This window comes from Lepidochelys kempii, chromosome 24, assembly GCF_965140265.1.
Source record: "Lepidochelys kempii isolate rLepKem1 chromosome 24, rLepKem1.hap2, whole genome shotgun sequence".
In the NCBI taxonomy this organism is placed as follows: Eukaryota; Metazoa; Chordata; order Testudines; family Cheloniidae; genus Lepidochelys; species Lepidochelys kempii.
In genome coordinates, this window is record NC_133279.1 from 2,122,903 (window position 1) to 2,145,856 (window position 22,954).

Genomic DNA, 22,954 nt, shown 5'->3' on the forward strand with positions numbered 1-22,954 from the left:
TTGTTTTATTTTTGATAATTGTTTAGAATTGGTGCCACAAGTGGAGGTCTGATTTTTGGTTAATTTTGAATCCCCATAAAGTGAAATTGTCCCCTTGGCAAAGAGCCATCCCAAAGGCCCACGCTCCACAAGAGTCCCTACTAAGACCTAGTGTGAAAGTTTCAAGTGGGACTCAAGTTGTCCAGAGACATTGTAGTATCCCCCTGCCAAATGAGGAATTTCAGACTTAAGCTCCTGACAAGAAACACGCTGAAGGCAATGGAATGATTCCCACTGATTACAATGGGAACTGGATCTGACCCACTGGGGATGGAGGTGGTGAGGGTACAAAATGCAGTGCCCAATGCCCTAACCACGACCAGCATGAATTGAAAGGACCAAAGGGGATATCTGTTCAGGACAGCCAGTTGTGCTACTGATGCAGCTCTGAATCACCTTGACATGCATTCTCATTGCAGCACTAAGAAAGTCAGTGGAATACCATGAGGAAAGCAGTTGGCGCGTACAATTTTTAGATGAAAGAAAGCTGAAGAGTGCAACAATGTCACGCCCTTTGAGGCTGAAATTAGCCCAATAATCCCAAACCCTGAGGAAAGCAGCTCCATCAAAAGGAGGATTTAGCAAGGCAGTCAAGTTTGTTTGGTAACTAATTAGGACCTCCTCCACAAAAGGCATCTCAGATCCTTCAGGCAGTCCTACAAACTGTATAAAAGCGCTCACGACTCAAGGCTCTTCTAAACACTTCTCTGCACTTCATTTCCTCGGTGAACACGGTAAGTCCAGTTCAACTCCATCTCTTTCTTACCATAGAGATATCCTAGTAGCATCCATTTACATTTAAGACTGAATCTTGCACATACTCTCAGGGATTTTTATCAGGGATGAGGGTGTTTTTCCATTATAATCTCGTGCACTTCTTCAGTTGCAAGGGCTGCTGGATTCATGATGTTAAGCTAAAGGGGAGATTTTAGAAGCAACACATGCAACTGGGAAATATAGTTTCATTGAATTGGAAATTGAATTAGGGCATTTAAATCTTTTAAGCGTTTCAGAAACGCCATTTTTCATTTAGGGAGATTAGGAAGAAACTTTCCCACTGTAGTCCATACAGGGCCAATTCCGTGGTCTTCTACGTTATTCTGAAGAGGCTGTTATTCATTCATGATTTATTTGGAGAAAAGAAAAGTTTCTGTTCATTTCTCAGCAAACATTGGCGATTTACAACGTTTGGAAAACCAAAGAGCCACAGCCAATATCCAAAAGGAAAAGAATTTGATTACCATTATCCCAGTTATGTTCTCTTTGAGAAATGTCTAAAATAGACACAAAATCCCAGCTGTCCGTAATAGAAATAGTTACACTGATTCCAGTTGGTGCCTTTCAGACACAATCATTGAGAGGGCTTCAAAGAGGCTGGTTGGGAGGGAAGTTTAGTGGGAGAGGAGAAGAGGCGTAGAAAGCGGAAATAGGAACAAATAATAACCATGAACATAGGGACCGAATCCACTCCTCCGCCTCTCTCTCAGGCCCTTGTAGACCTCACTACCATAGTAACCAAGCTTTGAAGCCTTTTGTCCACTGACACTTCTACCTTCTCTTTAATCTGTTCCTTGTTGTGTGTTTCAGGTTCACTTCCATCCCAGAAAGATGTCTTGCTCCAGCCTGTGCTATCCAGAGTGTGGGGTGGCCCGGCCCAGTCCAGTTTCTGGCAGCTACAATGAGCCGTGTGTTAGGCAGTGCCCTGACTCTGAAGTGGTCATTAGACCATCCCCAGTTGTCGTAACCATTCCAGGACCAATTCTCAGCAATTTCCCTCAGCAGAGTGAAGTGGGAGCCGTAGGAGCACCTGTTGTCGGAGCCGGCTATGGGGGCTCATTCGGTCTGGGGGGACTGTACAGCTCTGGAGGCCTTTATGGAGGATTGTATGGTTCAGCGGGATTAGGTGGTTATGGGGCATTGGGTGGTTACGGGGGAGGTTATGGGGATCTGTGTGGGTACGGGGGAGGTTACGGTTACGGGAGATTAGGTGGTTTTGGGGGATTATGCCGTTATGGGGGATATGGCCGTAGGTATCGCGGTGGATACTGTGGGCCTTGTTAATCCCAACAGGAATATCCATGAAATAAAGGAGAATAGGCCCTACATGTTCTATCCTTTCCACCAATATGTATCATCAGCATCTCACTTGGAATCATGCTACGTCAGATATGTACTGGAGACGCTGCCTAGTCCTTTGTCTCTATTATGCTGTATTTTATTTCCCACCAACTGGGGTAAAACAAGGAACTTAAAAAAGTTCTGCTCTGTATTATTTCTTCCTGTAACTGTGTACTGCAAATTCCATTCGCATTAAAAACTACGCCGCATCATAAATATCAGTCTTGTGGTTCTCCTTGTTTCTCCTACTTGTTTAAAAATTCATCTCTGTGGACGAGGGAGCACCGGGCACATCTCAAGGTGCAACTTTGAAAGCCATGGAGTGAATCCGGCCCTTGAAGAGGTCCATAGGATTATGCAAGCCCTCTGCACAGGGCCAGAGTTCCTCCTTTCATTACCGGGTTGAGCAAAGGGTCTTTTCCTGAAAAGATTTATACACATGGTCACTTAAAGAATGTACATTTTCCCTTTGGTTTCAAGAAGACCAGTCACATGGTTCATGGTAAGCATCTGTGTGAGCCTTTGCAGGAGAATGACCCAGGTTTCAAGAAGGAAAAGAAAAGAGAATTGGCCAGCCGATTGCTTGGTTAATGCATGGTTCAATCTAGCCTCGACCTTTCGAGACAAGCTGCCTTTGCTTCTAGAGCGCTTTGAAGGTTTGGCTGTTCACTAGAAAGCTCTTCTCAACTTTAACTCCACAAATAACCTCGCTGTTCTATAGAGCTGCCTTTCCACAGGCTTTGGGTTTTTCAGCAGAGACTACTGATAAAGACAAACACTGGGAAAACTTTATTTATATGGCCATTGGATATGGGTGCTTTATCTGGAGGCATTTGACCAAACCAATCCCCGTTTCCATCGCTAGCACTACTCCACGGGCTAAGGAAGAACGTTCAAACCAATGTATCACTGGCATGGCAATCTGAGAGCACTTTGAATAATAAACTCTCAAACAGAAACTCTGCTGAAACTGAAGTATGGAATCAGCGGCCCTCCTTCAGAATAATTCTCCATCTTCCAGGACATTGTTCTCCTTTGCTTTGCTGGGACCTCCAGTGACATGGAGCGCTTAGAATTCATCTAGACAGCAGTCAGTTATGACACCCTAAGGAAGGTGTAAATTCAACCAGGTCTTCTCCTTTACACCAACTTTGCACTCACTTTGCCATGCTGGAGGTGACTTGATGAGATCTAAGGCAACGGGCAATAGGGCAGAAATGGTTCAGCTTCAGATTGTGATTTTGGATTTCAATGCACCATTGAAAGGCAATTAAATTGATCTTCTTCTCATTCTTTGCCTTGATGTGTTCATCAACTGGTCAGCAGCAATCTCCACTCCTTGGTGAAATGACTAGACCGATAGTGGATAGTTGCAAACACACCTGACTGAGTTTGTTCAGCCAAGAGAACAAATTAGACTACACCAAAGGAATCTGCGGCTGTCAGGAATCTCATGTGTGATATGCATTAATGAAGAGAGCATTGCTTTCGTATAAGAATCTAATGGTTTTGAGGTTGCTGTTGCTCACTACACTCCATATTACCATTCTTATCTAATGTCCCCAGGGTCTCTCATGGCATGATATTGCAGGAACTGCAAATTAAAAATGACATTTTCCACGACATACGTTGTCAACATTTTTGTGCCCTTCAGCTCCCAGAAGATGAATATTTTCCTATAATCAATTTTTTTGATTGGATGACACAAAAGGAAAAGAAAAAATTATCTAGGCCAGCCTGGCTCTCCAAGAACATGCCATAATATTTAGCTGGTGACGGGAGATTTATCTGTCTGGCCACAGGTTTTATTTAAGGGCAATACAGCTCTACTCTTCAATATCAGACCGTACCTAAGGACTCCTCCTTGGAATGGTAGAACATAGACATTGCTATCGATGATCAGGCCTCTCTCCATCAACAGTCTTTACCAGAGGCCTTACAGGGAGTTGCAAGTAAGCCAGGAGAACAGAGGTATAGAGTCACTTGCCCACAGAGGAAGTTAGTCGTTATCTCCCATCCATCAGATCTAACCTCCATTACGGGATCATACCCTGAAGCACAAGAGTTTATATCCTTGAAACTAGAACAAATGCTGTAAATCCATCTCAGTCTCTGTTTCCTCATTTCTTCTATTTTCTGCAAGCACCATTCTGTCCACATCACCAAGAGACATATCCCAACTCACCCCTCTCCTTTGAGATACTCGAGGATCAATAGTAATTTAAAGCTGCAGCATTCAAGTCCTGAACTACTGAGGAAGAAACCTTTCCCATTAAGCAATGAGCCTTTCATTGGCAAATCACAAACTTCATTGAGAAGAAATGCCCTAATATGGCCAATCTTCCTCTCTAAAATATCTACTTCCTTATCCTTTCTTTATTGTTGAAAGTTGGAAGGCCTAGTAAACCCTGATCATCTGAATTCCAGTGATAGTGTTTCATGGTCAACTCATGCTGTAACACAATGGGACCTGGGCTAAATCAGCAAATATAACAATGGTCTTAGATCTGGAAACATCTAAGAAAATGTCTTTCCAAAGGAGCTATTAATTTTAGATGCCTGACAGGAGAGGCTCCAGGCCCATTTTCCTGGATTGCTGAGTACTGAAAACTTTTATTGAAGTTAGCGGGAGCTTTCCATGCTCAATATTTCTTGAGAACAGGCCACAAGCTTCATTGAGTGGTTCAGCAACAACAAAGGAGGTGTCCAAAAGTGGGAGACACTTTTGGCCAAACGATATGGAAGCCTTTCATGACATGAAAAGATAACGAATGGAGGAGAAATTAAAACCATAAGACCAATAGTATAACGTATTCTATATTTGAATTTGAACTAAAGGGGAGTCGTAAATTTTCAAAAGAAAAAGAAAGAAAAGAAAGAAAGAAAGAAAGAAAGAAAGAAAGAAAGAAAGAAAGAAAGAAAGAAAGAAAGAAAGAAAGAAAGAAAGAAAGAAAGAAAGGCTATATATCCATGGTTTCATGACGGGCCATATCCTATCACCAGCTCCAAAGTCATGTATTTCTCAAATAATTGTCTTTATTGCAGCTGTAGAGTTTGACAAAGAAGTCCCGTTTGCCAGCATTTTTAATTATTTGTTTTCCCTTGGTCAGTCTCAACTAAGGCAAACCACAATTGAGGTCATGTAGAGACCTAAAGAGAGAGCGAGAGAGAGAAAGAGTGTAACAAAGACAGACCTAGCCCCTCTGTTCGTGTCTTCAACTCTGGTCCCATATTCTGCTTTTAGTCTTCTTGCTCTGCTTACCCGTAGTCACCAACCTAACCAGCTCTACCGAATCCTTGTTACTGTCTTTGTCCGAAAAAATCCTGTATCTAAGTCGTAATAATATATAAAATTTCTGTCTCTGATGCTTTGGATTTTCAGTCCCTTAAAAAATCATAACACAGAAAATGGTTGGGATAGCATAAATAATGCTAGTTTCTTTGTTAGCATATAACCTCTACATACAAACAAGTTCAGTCCAGTGTCGGAATGTGGTACTTTGGTTTGTAAACCTTAGTGTGTCACCAGTACTTCCTGATGGATAAAGGAACGTGTTTGGCTTTTTAAAAATAAAAACAAAACACTGAACACCACTTCCTCAGCTAGTGCACATCTGCGCTTTCCATTGACTTCACTGGAGCTACACTAAGTTAGACGAGATGAGAAGCTTCACCTATAATCACCTCTGCACATTAGAATGTAGCAATTGACATGCTGGAACAGATGAGTGGCCCATCCAATCCAGTATCCCGTTGCAATGAGTGTCACTTACCAGCTGCTTCACAAGGAACAAGAACAATTAATTTGTCATTTATGGGGTAAACTTAGGGCATTTATTCCTAAGCCCTATATAAAAAAATTGGGGGTAGGTATTTTCAGAGCTACCTATGGGATTGGTATGCCCAAGTTTCAACTAAAAGCAATGAGAACGAGTGTTACAAAGGCATGTCTTGCTCTGAAAATTCAAGCCTTAGCTTCTAAGCCTGAAGAAACAAATTCCTGCTACTTTATAATGGACTAAAAGATATTGAAAAAGAACCAAACCAACCCCTTCACACTGCTAGGAATCACAGAGTGTATGTGCAAGATTCACTCCTAAATTAAAACTATCACTAACACGCGAACACGTCATCTCAAAGATTACAGAGAGAGTGAGTCGAGTAGGACTTATCCAATTCATGGACGAGAATAAGTTAAAAAGAAAAGGAGGACTTGTGGCACCTTGGAGACTAACAAATTTATTTATTTAGTCTCAAAGGTGCCACAAGTCCTCCTTTTCTTTTTGTGGATACAGACTAACATGACTGCTACTCTGAAACTTAAGTTAAAAAAGCGGTTTGAAGACCTCTGAGTCATGAGTGCTTTTACACAGTTTTGTAGACAGCCTAGAGGACTAGAGAGGCCCTTTGCTCCTGTACGTCTAACTAGTTATGAAACAAACTTTCTGTATCCCCTTCAACTGATGTAAGTTTTTCCTCTGTGTTTTTGATGATCAGTTTGTTCTCACTTCCATATGGCAGGACATACACAATACACTATGGACCTCTCTTTCATCCTAAAACTCCTCACTCCTGAGGAAAAGAGCTGACAATCTGTCCCAGGTTAGTCACGGCAGCCAATGGTGGGAAGAACACCACTCTGCAGCCTTGGCACGGCCTAATCCATGGCTCATTGCAGCGCGTAGCAACTGACTGAGGGCCTGTCACCCTACATGGTACGTAGCACCCATCAAGGGTTTCTAGAGCAAGACATCTTTTTGCAACGGAAGTGCATTGCAACACACAGCAATGAGTAGAGTAGAGAAGAGGCGCGGTGACCAATGAAAGGAAACTTTCAAAGCCTATATTTTCCTCAAGGTATTTTCCCATCTCTTCCATCAACCGGGACAATGGAACTTTTCCATGCACCAGTCAATGTGCTGAGGTTACAGTTAAGCTTTATTTGATAGCATATCCTGGAATTCATGTGCAGTTTGTGTGTAATTCTTCAATTGGATTCAGTGTGTAATCTTCACCTCAAAGTGCTTCTGTGTCTCTGCATATAAAACAGGCATAACAACAGTTACGCTACATGTGAGCCTTCCTCAGAACTGTGAACTTCAAGGCATTGCAAAAACACTCATTACTATTTTATAAGGGCAAAGTGCGTTAGTATTATAATATTGAGGGTGTTCTCTTTGTGTTAAACGCCCAGTCCTGAGTGCTTGAGTCACGTCAAAACATTCACGCGAGGTCTCTCATGTCCTTCCCTACTCAGGCCATGATATACAGCTTCATAATTTGGGTATTAAAATTTCATTAATTGTAGCTTTACACTAATAATCAAAAACAATGAGGAAAACATTAACATTCATTGAAGTTGTTATGCATGCAACAAGATTGGTTTCGTAGCTAATAAGGTCCTCATCAGAAGCAAAGGGCATCTCACGTCCTTTCTAAAGCATATGAAAGCACCTGCAATTTAGGACTTTTCAGATCACTCACCTTGCCTTATTCTTCTTGGTGAAATGGCTAAGTCTGAGGTGACACAAACTGTTGTGGGTGGAGGTGCCGAGTATGCACAGAATGATACACTCCACACCAGGTTTTCTCTAACCTAGGCTGGGTAAAGGGCCTTCCTTCAATTGAAGCTGATGGAGTTGTGCTGGTCTACACTAGCTCAGATTCAACCCCTTTAACTTTAAGATACGTGTACAAGGGAAAACAAAGCTACATTCAAAAAAATCAAAGAGCCTCCTTTTGAGGGGGAGGGAGCTCAGAATCACGAACCGAGTACTGGAATTACATCTGAGAGCTTGACATGCATTTTTAAAGTGAATCTAATCTTTAATATTGGAACATCTCATTGCAGTAAAAAGCTATTACTATTTTAACAATACAGTACATCTCTTTGGCCGTATAAAACTTCATGAGTGTTTGTGAAGTGCTTGCAAATGACAATTATACCTGTTTTATGCAGAGGTGAACGGCGGCACATTAAGGTCAAGGTCAAGGTCAAGGTCAGACAGGGAGCGGCTGGCAGAGTCAGAAAAAGCCCCCAATAGTTGGGACTACTCATGCCAAACACTAACTTCAATCTCCTGAACCCCACTGGATACTTCCCGTTCATGGCTTCCAAATGTGTCCCGAACCTGAGAGTAACTCTTCGAGAGGCTCATTCCAGTGCTTGTTTTTTGTGTGTGTTTGTTTTATTTTTGATAATTGTTTAGAATTGGTGCCACAAGTGGAGGTCTGATTTTTGGTTAATTTTGAATCCCCATAAAGTGAAATTGTCCCCTTGGCAAAGAGCCATCCCAAAGGCCCACGCTCCACAAGAGTCCCTACTAAGACCTAGTGTGAAAGTTTCAAGTGGGACTCAAGTTGTCCAGAGACATTGTAGTATCCCCCTGCCAAATGAGGAATTTCAGACTTAAGCTCCTGACAAGAAACACGCTGAAGGCAATGGAATGATTCCCACTGATTACAATGGGAACTGGATCTGACCCACTGGGGATGGAGGTGGTGAGGGTACAAAATGCAGTGCCCAATGCCCTAACCACGACCAGCATGAATTGAAAGGACCAAAGGGGATATCTGTTCAGGACAGCCAGTTGTGCTACTGATGCAGCTCTGAATCACCTTGACATGCATTCTCATTGCAGCACTAAGAAAGTCAGTGGAATACCATGAGGAAAGCAGTTGGCGCGTACAATTTTTAGATGAAAGAAAGCTGAAGCGTGCAACAATGTCACGCCCTTTGAGGCTGAAATTAGCCCAATAATCCCAAACCCTGAGGAAAGCAGCTCCATCAAAAGGAGGATTTAGCAAGGCAGTCAAGTTTGTTTGGTAACTAATTAGGACCTCCTCCACAAAAGGCATCTCAGATCCTTCAGGCAGTCCTACAAACTGTATAAAAGCGCTCACGACTCAAGGCTCTTCTAAACACTTCTCTGCACTTCATTTCCTCGGTGAACACGGTAAGTCCAGTTCAACTCCATCTCTTTCTTACCATAGAGATATCCTAGTAGCATCCATTTACATTTAAGACTGAATCTTGCACATACTCTCAGGGATTTTTATCAGGGATGAGGGTGTTTTTCCATTATAATCTCGTGCACTTCTTCAGTTGCAAGGGCTGCTGGATTCATGATGTTAAGCTAAAGGGGAGATTTTAGAAGCAACACATGCAACTGGGAAATATAGTTTCATTGAATTGGAAATTGAATTAGGGCATTTAAATCTTTTAAGCGTTTCAGAAACGCCATTTTTCATTTAGGGAGATTAGGAAGAAACTTTCCCACTGTAGTCCATACAGGGCCAATTCCGTGGTCTTCTACGTTATTCTGAAGAGGCTGTTATTCATTCATGATTTATTTGGAGAAAAGAAAAGTTTCTGTTCATTTCTCAGCAAACATTGGCGATTTACAACGTTTGGAAAACCAAAGAGCCACAGCCAATATCCAAAAGGAAAAGAATTTGATTACCATTATCCCAGTTATGTTCTCTTTGAGAAATGTCTAAAATAGACACAAAATCCCAGCTGTCCGTAATAGAAATAGTTACACTGATTCCAGTTGGTGCCTTTCAGACACAATCATTGAGAGGGCTTCAAAGAGGCTGGTTGGGAGGGAAGTTTAGTGGGAGAGGAGAAGAGGCGTAGAAAGCGGAAATAGGAACAAATAATAACCATGAACATAGGGACCGAATCCACTCCTCCGCCTCTCTCTCAGGCCCTTGTAGACCTCACTACCATAGTAACCAAGCTTTGAAGCCTTTTGTCCACTGACACTTCTACCTTCTCTTTAATCTGTTCCTTGTTGTGTGTTTCAGGTTCACTTCCATCCCAGAAAGATGTCTTGCTCCAGCCTGTGCTATCCAGAGTGTGGGGTGGCCCGGCCCAGTCCAGTTTCTGGCAGCTACAATGAGCCGTGTGTTAGGCAGTGCCCTGACTCTGAAGTGGTCATTAGACCATCCCCAGTTGTCGTAACCATTCCAGGACCAATTCTCAGCAATTTCCCTCAGCAGAGTGAAGTGGGAGCCGTAGGAGCACCTGTTGTCGGAGCCGGCTATGGGGGCTCATTCGGTCTGGGGGGACTGTACAGCTCTGGAGGCCTTTATGGAGGATTGTATGGTTCAGCGGGATTAGGTGGTTATGGGGCATTGGGTGGTTACGGGGGAGGTTATGGGGATCTGTGTGGGTACGGGGGAGGTTACGGTTACGGGAGATTAGGTGGTTTTGGGGGATTATGCCGTTATGGGGGATATGGCCGTAGGTATCGCGGTGGATACTGTGGGCCTTGTTAATCCCAACAGGAATATCCATGAAATAAAGGAGAATAGGCCCTACATGTTCTATCCTTTCCACCAATATGTATCATCAGCATCTCACTTGGAATCATGCTACGTCAGATATGTACTGGAGACGCTGCCTAGTCCTTTGTCTCTATTATGCTGTATTTTATTTCCCACCAACTGGGGTAAAACAAGGAACTTAAAAAAGTTCTGCTCTGTATTATTTCTTCCTGTAACTGTGTACTGCAAATTCCATTCGCATTAAAAACTATGCCGCATCATAAATATCAGTCTTGTGGTTCTCCTTGTTTCTCCTACTTGTTTAAAAATTCATCTCTGTGGACGAGGGAGCACCGGGCACATCTCAAGGTGCAACTTTGAAAGCCATGGAGTGAATCCGGCCCTTGAAGAGGTCCATAGGATTATGCAAGCCCTCTGCACAGGGCCAGAGTTCCTCCTTTCATTACCGGGTTGAGCAAAGGGTCTTTTCCTGAAAAGATTTATACACATGGTCACTTAAAGAATGTACATTTTCCCTTTGGTTTCAAGAAGACCAGTCACATGGTTCATGGTAAGCATCTGTGTGAGCCTTTGCAGGAGAATGACCCAGGTTTCAAGAAGGAAAAGAAAAGAGAATTGGCCAGCCGATTGCTTGGTTAATGCATGGTTCAATCTAGCCTCGACCTTTCGAGACAAGCTGCCTTTGCTTCTAGAGCGCTTTGAAGGTTTGGCTGTTCACTAGAAAGCTCTTCTCAACTTTAACTCCACAAATAACCTCGCTGTTCTATAGAGCTGCCTTTCCACAGGCTTTGGGTTTTTCAGCAGAGACTACTGATAAAGACAAACACTGGGAAAACTTTATTTATATGGCCATTGGATATGGGTGCTTTATCTGGAGGCATTTGACCAAACCAATCCCCGTTTCCATCGCTAGCACTACTCCACGGGCTAAGGAAGAACGTTCAAACCAATGTATCACTGGCATGGCAATCTGAGAGCACTTTGAATAATAAACTCTCAAACAGAAACTCTGCTGAAACTGAAGTATGGAATCAGCGGCCCTCCTTCAGAATAATTCTCCATCTTCCAGGACATTGTTCTCCTTTGCTTTGCTGGGACCTCCAGTGACATGGAGCGCTTAGAATTCATCTAGACAGCAGTCAGTTATGACACCCTAAGGAAGGTGTAAATTCAACCAGGTCTTCTCCTTTACACCAACTTTGCACTCACTTTGCCATGCTGGAGGTGACTTGATGAGATCTAAGGCAACGGGCAATAGGGCAGAAATGGTTCAGCTTCAGATTGTGATTTTGGATTTCAATGCACCATTGAAAGGCAATTAAATTGATCTTCTTCTCATTCTTTGCCTTGATGTGTTCATCAACTGGTCAGCAGCAATCTCCACTCCTTGGTGAAATGACTAGACCGATAGTGGATAGTTGCAAACACACCTGACTGAGTTTGTTCAGCCAAGAGAACAAATTAGACTACACCAAAGGAATCTGCGGCTGTCAGGAATCTCATGTGTGATATGCATTAATGAAGAGAGCATTGCTTTCGTATAAGAATCTAATGGTTTTGAGGTTGCTGTTGCTCACTACACTCCATATTACCATTCTTATCTAATGTCCCCAGGGTCTCTCATGGCATGATATTGCAGGAACTGCAAATTAAAAATGACATTTTCCACGACATACGTCGTCAACATTTTTGTGCCCTTCAGCTCCCAGAAGATGAATATTTTCCTATAATCAATTTTTTTGATTGGATGACACAAAAGGAAAAGAAAAAATTATCTAGGCCAGCCTGGCTCTCCAAGAACATGCCATAATATTTAGCTGGTGACGGGAGATTTATCTGTCTGGCCACAGGTTTTATTTAAGGGCAATACAGCTCTACTCTTCAATATCAGACCGTACCTAAGGACTCCTCCTTGGAATGGTAGAACATAGACATTGCTATCGATGATCAGGCCTCTCTCCATCAACAGTCTTTACCAGAGGCCTTACAGGGAGTTGCAAGTAAGCCAGGAGAACAGAGGTATAGAGTCACTTGCCCACAGAGGAAGTTAGTCGTTATCTCCCATCCATCAGATCTAACCTCCATTACGGGATCATACCCTGAAGCACAAGAGTTTATATCCTTGAAACTAGAACAAATGCTGTAAATCCATCTCAGTCTCTGTTTCCTCATTTCTTCTATTTTCTGCAAGCACCATTCTGTCCACATCACCAAGAGACATATCCCAACTCACCCCTCTCCTTTGAGATACTCGAGGATCAATAGTAATTTAAAGCTGCAGCATTCAAGTCCTGAACTACTGAGGAAGAAACCTTTCCCATTAAGCAATGAGCCTTTCATTGGCAAATCACAAACTTCATTGAGAAGAAATGCCCTAATATGGCCAATCTTCCTCTCTAAAATATCTACTTCCTTATCCTTTCTTTATTGTTGAAAGTTGGAAGGCCTAGTAAACCCTGATCATCTGAATTCCAGTGATAGTGTTTCATGGTCAACTCATGCTGTAACACAATGGGACCTGGGCTAAATCAGCAAATATAACAATGGTCTTAGATCTGGAAACATCTAAGAAAATGTCTTTCCAAAGGAGCTATTAATTTTAGATGCCTGACAGGAGAGGCTCCAGGCCCATTTTCCTGGATTGCTGAGTACTGAAAACTTTTATTGAAGTTAGCGGGAGCTTTCCATGCTCAATATTTCTTGAGAACAGGCCACAAGCTTCATTGAGTGGTTCAGCAACAACAAAGGAGGTGTCCAAAAGTGGGAGACACTTTTGGCCAAACGATATGGAAGCCTTTCATGACATGAAAAGATAACGAATGGAGGAGAAATTAAAACCATAAGACCAATAGTATAACGTATTCTATATTTGAATTTGAACTAAAGGGGAGTCGTAAATTTTCAAAAGAAAAAGAAAGAAAAGAAAGAAAGAAAGAAAGAAAGAAAGAAAGAAAGAAAGAAAGAAAGAAAGAAAGAAAGAAAGAAAGAAAGAAAGAAAGAAAGGCTATATATCCATGGTTTCATGACGGGCCATATCCTATCACCAGCTCCAAAGTCATGTATTTCTCAAATAATTGTCTTTATTGCAGCTGTAGAGTTTGACAAAGAAGTCCCGTTTGCCAGCATTTTTAATTATTTGTTTTCCCTTGGTCAGTCTCAACTAAGGCAAACCACAATTGAGGTCATGTAGAGACCTAAAGAGAGAGCGAGAGAGAGAAAGAGTGTAACAAAGACAGACCTAGCCCCTCTGTTCGTGTCTTCAACTCTGGTCCCATATTCTGCTTTTAGTCTTCTTGCTCTGCTTACCCGTAGTCACCAACCTAACCAGCTCTACCGAATCCTTGTTACTGTCTTTGTCCGAAAAAATCCTGTATCTAAGTCGTAATAATATATAAAATTTCTGTCTCTGATGCTTTGGATTTTCAGTCCCTTAAAAAATCATAACACAGAAAATGGTTGGGATAGCATAAATAATGCTAGTTTCTTTGTTAGCATATAACCTCTACATACAAACAAGTTCAGTCCAGTGTCGGAATGTGGTACTTTGGTTTGTAAACCTTAGTGTGTCACCAGTACTTCCTGATGGATAAAGGAACGTGTTTGGCTTTTTAAAAATAAAAACAAAACACTGAACACCACTTCCTCAGCTAGTGCACATCTGCGCTTTCCATTGACTTCACTGGAGCTACACTAAGTTAGACGAGATGAGAAGCTTCACCTATAATCACCTCTGCACATTAGAATGTAGCAATTGACATGCTGGAACAGATGAGTGGCCCATCCAATCCAGTATCCCGTTGCAATGAGTGTCACTTACCAGCTGCTTCACAAGGAACAAGAACAATTAATTTGTCATTTATGGGGTAAACTTAGGGCATTTATTCCTAAGCCCTATATAAAAAAATTGGGGGTAGGTATTTTCAGAGCTACCTATGGGATTGGTATGCCCAAGTTTCAACTAAAAGCAATGAGAACGAGTGTTACAAAGGCATGTCTTGCTCTGAAAATTCAAGCCTTAGCTTCTAAGCCTGAAGAAACAAATTCCTGCTACTTTATAATGGACTAAAAGATATTGAAAAAGAACCAAACCAACCCCTTCACACTGCTAGGAATCACAGAGTGTATGTGCAAGATTCACTCCTAAATTAAAACTATCACTAACACGCGAACACGTCATCTCAAAGATTACAGAGAGAGTGAGTCGAGTAGGACTTATCCAATTCATGGACGAGAATAAGTTAAAAAGAAAAGGAGGACTTGTGGCACCTTGGAGACTAACAAATTTATTTATTTAGTCTCAAAGGTGCCACAAGTCCTCCTTTTCTTTTTGTGGATACAGACTAACATGACTGCTACTCTGAAACTTAAGTTAAAAAAGCGGTTTGAAGACCTCTGAGTCATGAGTGCTTTTACACAGTTTTGTAGACAGCCTAGAGGACTAGAGAGGCCCTTTGCTCCTGTACGTCTAACTAGTTATGAAACAAACTTTCTGTATCCCCTTCAACTGATGTAAGTTTTTCCTCTGTGTTTTTGATGATCAGTTTGTTCTCACTTCCATATGGCAGGACATACACAATACACTATGGACCTCTCTTTCATCCTAAAACTCCTCACTCCTGAGGAAAAGAGCTGACAATCTGTCCCAGGTTAGTCACGGCAGCCAATGGTGGGAAGAACACCACTCTGCAGCCTTGGCACGGCCTAATCCATGGCTCATTGCAGCGCGTAGCAACTGACTGAGGGCCTGTCACCCTACATGGTACGTAGCACCCATCAAGGGTTTCTAGAGCAAGACATCTTTTTGCAACGGAAGTGCATTGCAACACACAGCAATGAGTAGAGTAGAGAAGAGGCGCGGTGACCAATGAAAGGAAACTTTCAAAGCCTATATTTTCCTCAAGGTATTTTCCCATCTCTTCCATCAACCGGGACAATGGAACTTTTCCATGCACCAGTCAATGTGCTGAGGTTACAGTTAAGCTTTATTTGATAGCATATCCTGGAATTCATGTGCAGTTTGTGTGTAATTCTTCAATTGGATTCAGTGTGTAATCTTCACCTCAAAGTGCTTCTGTGTCTCTGCATATAAAACAGGCATAACAACAGTTACGCTACATGTGAGCCTTCCTCAGAACTGTGAACTTCAAGGCATTGCAAAAACACTCATTACTATTTTATAAGGGCAAAGTGCGTTAGTATTATAATATTGAGGGTGTTCTCTTTGTGTTAAACGCCCAGTCCTGAGTGCTTGAGTCACGTCAAAACATTCACGCGAGGTCTCTCATGTCCTTCCCTACTCAGGCCATGATATACAGCTTCATAATTTGGGTATTAAAATTTCATTAATTGTAGCTTTACACTAATAATCAAAAACAATGAGGAAAACATTAACATTCATTGAAGTTGTTATGCATGCAACAAGATTGGTTTCGTAGCTAATAAGGTCCTCATCAGAAGCAAAGGGCATCTCACGTCCTTTCTAAAGCATATGAAAGCACCTGCAATTTAGGACTTTTCAGATCACTCACCTTGCCTTATTCTTCTTGGTGAAATGGCTAAGTCTGAGGTGACACAAACTGTTGTGGGTGGAGGTGCCGAGTATGCACAGAATGATACACTCCACACCAGGTTTTCTCTAACCTAGGCTGGGTAAAGGGCCTTCCTTCAATTGAAGCTGATGGAGTTGTGCTGGTCTACACTAGCTCAGATTCAACCCCTTTAACTTTAAGATACGTGTACAAGGGAAAACAAAGCTACATTCAAAAAAATCAAAGAGCCTCCTTTTGAGGGGGAGGGAGCTCAGAATCACGAACCGAGTACTGGAATTACATCTGAGAGCTTGACATGCATTTTTAAAGTGAATCTAATCTTTAATATTGGAACATCTCATTGCAGTAAAAAGCTATTACTATTTTAACAATACAGTACATCTCTTTGGCCGTATAAAACTTCATGAGTGTTTGTGAAGTGCTTGCAAATGACAATTATACCTGTTTTATGCAGAGGTGAACGGCGGCACATTAAGGTCAAGGTCAAGGTCAAGGTCAGACAGGGAGCGGCTGGCAGAGTCAGAAAAAGCCCCCAATAGTTGGGACTACTCATGCCAAACACTAACTTCAATCTCCTGAACCCCACTGGATACTTCCCGTTCATGGCTTCCAAATGTGTCCCGAACCTGAGAGTAACTCTTCGAGAGGCTCATTCCAGTGCTTGTTTTTTGTGTGTGTTTGTTTTATTTTTGATAATTGTTTAGAATTGGTGCCACAAGTGGAGGTCTGATTTTTGGTTAATTTTGAATCCCCATAAAGTGAAATTGTCCCCTTGGCAAAGAGCCATCCCAAAGGCCCACGCTCCACAAGAGTCCCTACTAAGACCTAGTGTGAAAGTTTCAAGTGGGACTCAAGTTGTCCAGAGACATTGTAGTATCCCCCTGCCAAATGAGGAATTTCAGACTTAAGCTCCTGACAAGAAACACGCTGAAGGCAATGGAATGATTCCCACTGATTACAATGGGAACTGGATCTGACCCACTGGGGATGGAGGTGGTGAGGGTACAAAATGCAGTGCCCAATGCCCTAACCACGACCAGCATGAATTGAAAGGACCAAAGGGGATATCTGTTCAGGACAGCCAGTTGTGCTACTGATGCAGCTTTGAATCACCTTGACATGCATTCTCATTGCAGCACTAAGAAAGTCAGTGGAATACCATGAGGAAAGCAGTTGGCGCGTACAATTTTTAGATGAAAGAAAGCTGAAGCGTGCAACAATGTCACGCCCTTTGAGGCTGAAATTAGCCCAATAATCCCAAACCCTGAGGAAAGCAGCTCCATCAAAAGGAGGATTTAGCAAGGCAGTCAAGTTTGTTTGGTAACTAATTAGGACCTCCTCCACAAAAGGCATCTCAGATCCTTCAGGCAGTCCTACAAACTGTATAAAAGCGCTCACGACTCAAGGCTCTTCTAAACACTTCTCTGCACTTCATTTCCTCGGTGAACACGGTAAGTCCAGTTCAACTCCATCTCTTTCTTACCATAGAGATATCCTAGTAGCATCCATTTACATTTAAGACTGAATCTTGCACATACTCTCAGGGATTTTTATCAGGGATGAGGGTGTTTTTCCATTATAATCTCGTGCACTTCTTCAGTTGCAAGGGCTGCTGGATTCATGATGTTAAGCTAAAGGGGAGATTTTAGAAGCAACACATGCAACTGGGAAATATAGTTTCATTGAATTGGAAATTGAATTAGGGCATTTAAATCTTTTAAGCGTTTCAGAAACGCCATTTTTCATTTAGGGAGATTAGGAAGAAACTTTCCCACTGTAGTCCATACAGGGCCAATTCCGTGGTCTTCTACGTTATTCTGAAGAGGCTGTTATTCATTCATGATTTATTTGGAGAAAAGAAAAGTTTCTGTTCATTTCTCAGCAAACATTGGCGATTTACAACGTTTGGAAAACCAAAGAGCCACAGCCAATATCCAAAAGGAAAAGAATTTGATTACCATTATCCCAGTTATGTTCTCTTTGAGAAATGTCTAAAATAGACACAAAATCCCAGCTGTCCGTAATAGAAATAGTTACACTGATTCCAGTTGGTGCCTTTCAGACACAATCATTGAGAGGGCTTCAAAGAGGCTGGTTGGGAGGGAAGTTTAGTGGGAGAGGAGAAGAGGCGTAGAAAGCGGAAATAGGAACAAATAATAACCATGAACATAGGGACCGAATCCACTCCTCCGCCTCTCTCTCAGGCCCTTGTAGACCTCACTACCATAGTAACCAAGCTTTGAAGCCTTTTGTCCACTGACACTTCTACCTTCTCTTTAATCTGTTCCTTGTTGTGTGTTTCAGGTTCACTTCCATCCCAGAAAGATGTCTTGCTCCAGCCTGTGCTATCCAGAGTGTGGGGTGGCCCGGCCCAGTCCAGTTTCTGGCAGCTACAATGAGCCGTGTGTTAGGCAGTGCCCTGACTCTGAAGTGGTCATTAGACCATCCCCAGTTGTCGTAACCATTCCAGGACCAATTCTCAGCAATTTCCCTCAGCAGAGTGAAGTGGGAGCCGTAGGAGCACCTGTTGTCGGAGCCGGCTATGGGGGCTCATTCGGTCTGGGGGGACTGTACAGCTCTGGAGGCCTTTATGGAGGATTGTATGGTTCAGCGGGATTAGGTGGTTATGGGGCATTGGGTGGTTACGGGGGAGGTTATGGGGATCTGTGTGGGTACGGGGGAGGTTACGGTTACGGGAGATTAGGTGGTTTTGGGGGATTATGCCGTTATGGGGGATATGGCCGTAGGTATCGCGGTGGATACTGTGGGCCTTGTTAATCCCAACAGGAATATCCATGAAATAAAGGAGAATAGGCCCTACATGTTCTATCCTTTCCACCAATATGTATCATCAGCATCTCACTTGGAATCATGCTACGTCAGATATGTACTGGAGACGCTGCCTAGTCCTTTGTCTCTATTATGCTGTATTTTATTTCCCACCAACTGGGGTAAAACAAGGAACTTAAAAAAGTTCTGCTCTGTATTATTTCTTCCTGTAACTGTGTACTGCAAATTCCATTCGCATTAAAAACTATGCCGCATCATAAATATCAGTCTTGTGGTTCTCCTTGTTTCTCCTACTTGTTTAAAAATTCATCTCTGTGGACGAGGGAGCACCGGGCACATCTCAAGGTGCAACTTTGAAAGCCATGGAGTGAATCCGGCCCTTGAAGAGGTCCATAGGATTATGCAAGCCCTCTGCACAGGGCCAGAGTTCCTCCTTTCATTACCGGGTTGAGCAAAGGGTCTTTTCCTGAAAAGATTTATACACATGGTCACTTAAAGAATGTACATTTTCCCTTTGGTTTCAAGAAGACCAGTCACATGGTTCATGGTAAGCATCTGTGTGAGCCTTTGCAGGAGAATGACCCAGGTTTCAAGAAGGAAAAGAAAAGAGAATTGGCCAGCCGATTGCTTGGTTAATGCATGGTTCAATCTAGCCTCGACCTTTCGAGACAAGCTGCCTTTGCTTCTAGAGCGCTTTGAAGGTTTGGCTGTTCACTAGAAAGCTCTTCTCAACTTTAACTCCACAAATAACCTCGCTGTTCTATAGAGCTGCCTTTCCACAGGCTTTGGGTTTTTCAGCAGAGACTACTGATAAAGACAAACACTGGGAAAACTTTATTTATATGGCCATTGGATATGGGTGCTTTATCTGGAGGCATTTGACCAAACCAATCCCCGTTTCCATCGCTAGCACTACTCCACGGGCTAAGGAAGAACGTTCAAACCAATGTATCACTGGCATGGCAATCTGAGAGCACTTTGAATAATAAACTCTCAAACAGAAACTCTGCTGAAACTGAAGTATGGAATCAGCGGCCCTCCTTCAGAATAATTCTCCATCTTCCAGGACATTGTTCTCCTTTGCTTTGCTGGGACCTCCAGTGACATGGAGCGCTTAGAATTCATCTAGACAGCAGTCAGTTATGACACCCTAAGGAAGGTGTAAATTCAACCAGGTCTTCTCCTTTACACCAACTTTGCACTCACTTTGCCATGCTGGAGGTGACTTGATGAGATCTAAGGCAACGGGCAATAGGGCAGAAATGGTTCAGCTTCAGATTGTGATTTTGGATTTCAATGCACCATTGAAAGGCAATTAAATTGATCTTCTTCTCATTCTTTGCCTTGATGTGTTCATCAACTGGTCAGCAGCAATCTCCACTCCTTGGTGAAATGACTAGACCGATAGTGGATAGTTGCAAACACACCTGACTGAGTTTGTTCAGCCAAGAGAACAAATTAGACTACACCAAAGGAATCTGCGGCTGTCAGGAATCTCATGTGTGATATGCATTAATGAAGAGAGCATTGCTTTCGTATAAGAATCTAATGGTTTTGAGGTTGCTGTTGCTCACTACACTCCATATTACCATTCTTATCTAATGTCCCCAGGGTCTCTCATGGCATGATATTGCAGGAACTGCAAATTAAAAATGACATTTTCCACGACATACGTCGTCAACATTTTTGTGCCCTTCAGCTCCCAGAAGATGAATATTTTCCTATAATCAATTTTTTTGATTGGATGACACAAAAGGAAAAGAAAAAATTATCTAGGCCAGCCTGGCTCTCCAAGAACATGCCATAATATTTAGCTGGTGACGGGAGATTTATCTGTCTGGCCACAGGTTTTATTTAAGGGCAATACAGCTCTACTCTTCAATATCAGACCGTACCTAAGGACTCCTCCTTGGAATGGTAGAACATAGACATTGCTATCGATGATCAGGCCTCTCTCCATCAACAGTCTTTACCAGAGGCCTTACAGGGAGTTGCAAGTAAGCCAGGAGAACAGAGGTATAGAGTCACTTGCCCACAGAGGAAGTTAGTCGTTATCTCCCATCCATCAGATCTAACCTCCATTACGGGATCATACCCTGAAGCACAAGAGTTTATATCCTTGAAACTAGAACAAATGCTGTAAATCCATCTCAGTCTCTGTTTCCTCATTTCTTCTATTTTCTGCAAGCACCATTCTGTCCACATCACCAAGAGACATATCCCAACTCACCCCTCTCCTTTGAGATACTCGAGGATCAATAGTAATTTAAAGCTGCAGCATTCAAGTCCTGAACTACTGAGGAAGAAACCTTTCCCATTAAGCAATGAGCCTTTCATTGGCAAATCACAAACTTCATTGAGAAGAAATGCCCTAATATGGCCAATCTTCCTCTCTAAAATATCTACTTCCTTATCCTTTCTTTATTGTTGAAAGTTGGAAGGCCTAGTAAACCCTGATCATCTGAATTCCAGTGATAGTGTTTCATGGTCAACTCATGCTGTAACACAATGGGACCTGGGCTAAATCAGCAAATATAACAATGGTCTTAGATCTGGAAACATCTAAGAAAATGTCTTTCCAAAGGAGCTATTAATTTTAGATGCCTGACAGGAGAGGCTCCAGGCCCATTTTCCTGGATTGCTGAGTACTGAAAACTTTTATTGAAGTTAGCGGGAGCTTTCCATGCTCAATATTTCTTGAGAACAGGCCACAAGCTTCATTGAGTGGTTCAGCAACAACAAAGGAGGTGTCCAAAAGTGGGAGACACTTTTGGCCAAACGATATGGAAGCCTTTCATGACATGAAAAGATAACGAATGGAGGAGAAATTAAAACCATAAGACCAATAGTATAACGTATTCTATATTTGAATTTGAACTAAAGGGGAGTCGTAAATTTTCAAAAGAAAAAGAAAGAAAAGAAAGAAAGAAAGAAAGAAAGAAAGAAAGAAAGAAAGAAAGAAAGAAAGAAAGAAAGAAAGAAAGAAAGAAAGAAAGAAAGAAAGAAAGAAAGAAAGAAAGGCTATATATCCATGGTTTCATGACGGGCCATATCCTATCACCAGCTCCAAAGTCATGTATTTCTCAAATAATTGTCTTTATTGCAGCTGTAGAGTTTGACAAAGAAGTCCCGTTTGCCAGCATTTTTAATTATTTGTTTTCCCTTGGTCAGTCTCAACTAAGGCAAACCACAATTGAGGTCATGTAGAGACCTAAAGAGAGAGCGAGAGAGAGAAAGAGTGTAACAAAGACAGACCTAGCCCCTCTGTTCGTGTCTTCAACTCTGGTCCCATATTCTGCTTTTAGTCTTCTTGCTCTGCTTACCCGTAGTCACCAACCTAACCAGCTCTACCGAATCCTTGTTACTGTCTTTGTCCGAAAAAATCCTGTATCTAAGTCGTAATAATATATAAAATTTCTGTCTCTGATGCTTTGGATTTTCAGTCCCTTAAAAAATCATAACACAGAAAATGGTTGGGATAGCATAAATAATGCTAGTTTCTTTGTTAGCATATAACCTCTACATACAAACAAGTTCAGTCCAGTGTCGGAATGTGGTACTTTGGTTTGTAAACCTTAGTGTGTCACCAGTACTTCCTGATGGATAAAGGAACGTGTTTGGCTTTTTAAAAATAAAAACAAAACACTGAACACCACTTCCTCAGCTAGTGCACATCTGCGCTTTCCATTGACTTCACTGGAGCTACACTAAGTTAGACGAGATGAGAAGCTTCACCTATAATCACCTCTGCACATTAGAATGTAGCAATTGACATGCTGGAACAGATGAGTGGCCCATCCAATCCAGTATCCCGTTGCAATGAGTGTCACTTACCAGCTGCTTCACAAGGAACAAGAACAATTAATTTGTCATTTATGGGGTAAACTTAGGGCATTTATTCCTAAGCCCTATATAAAAAAATTGGGGGTAGGTATTTTCAGAGCTACCTATGGGATTGGTATGCCCAAGTTTCAACTAAAAGCAATGAGAACGAGTGTTACAAAGGCATGTCTTGCTCTGAAAATTCAAGCCTTAGCTTCTAAGCCTGAAGAAACAAATTCCTGCTACTTTATAATGGACTAAAAGATATTGAAAAAGAACCAAACCAACCCCTTCACACTGCTAGGAATCACAGAGTGTATGTGCAAGATTCACTCCTAAATTAA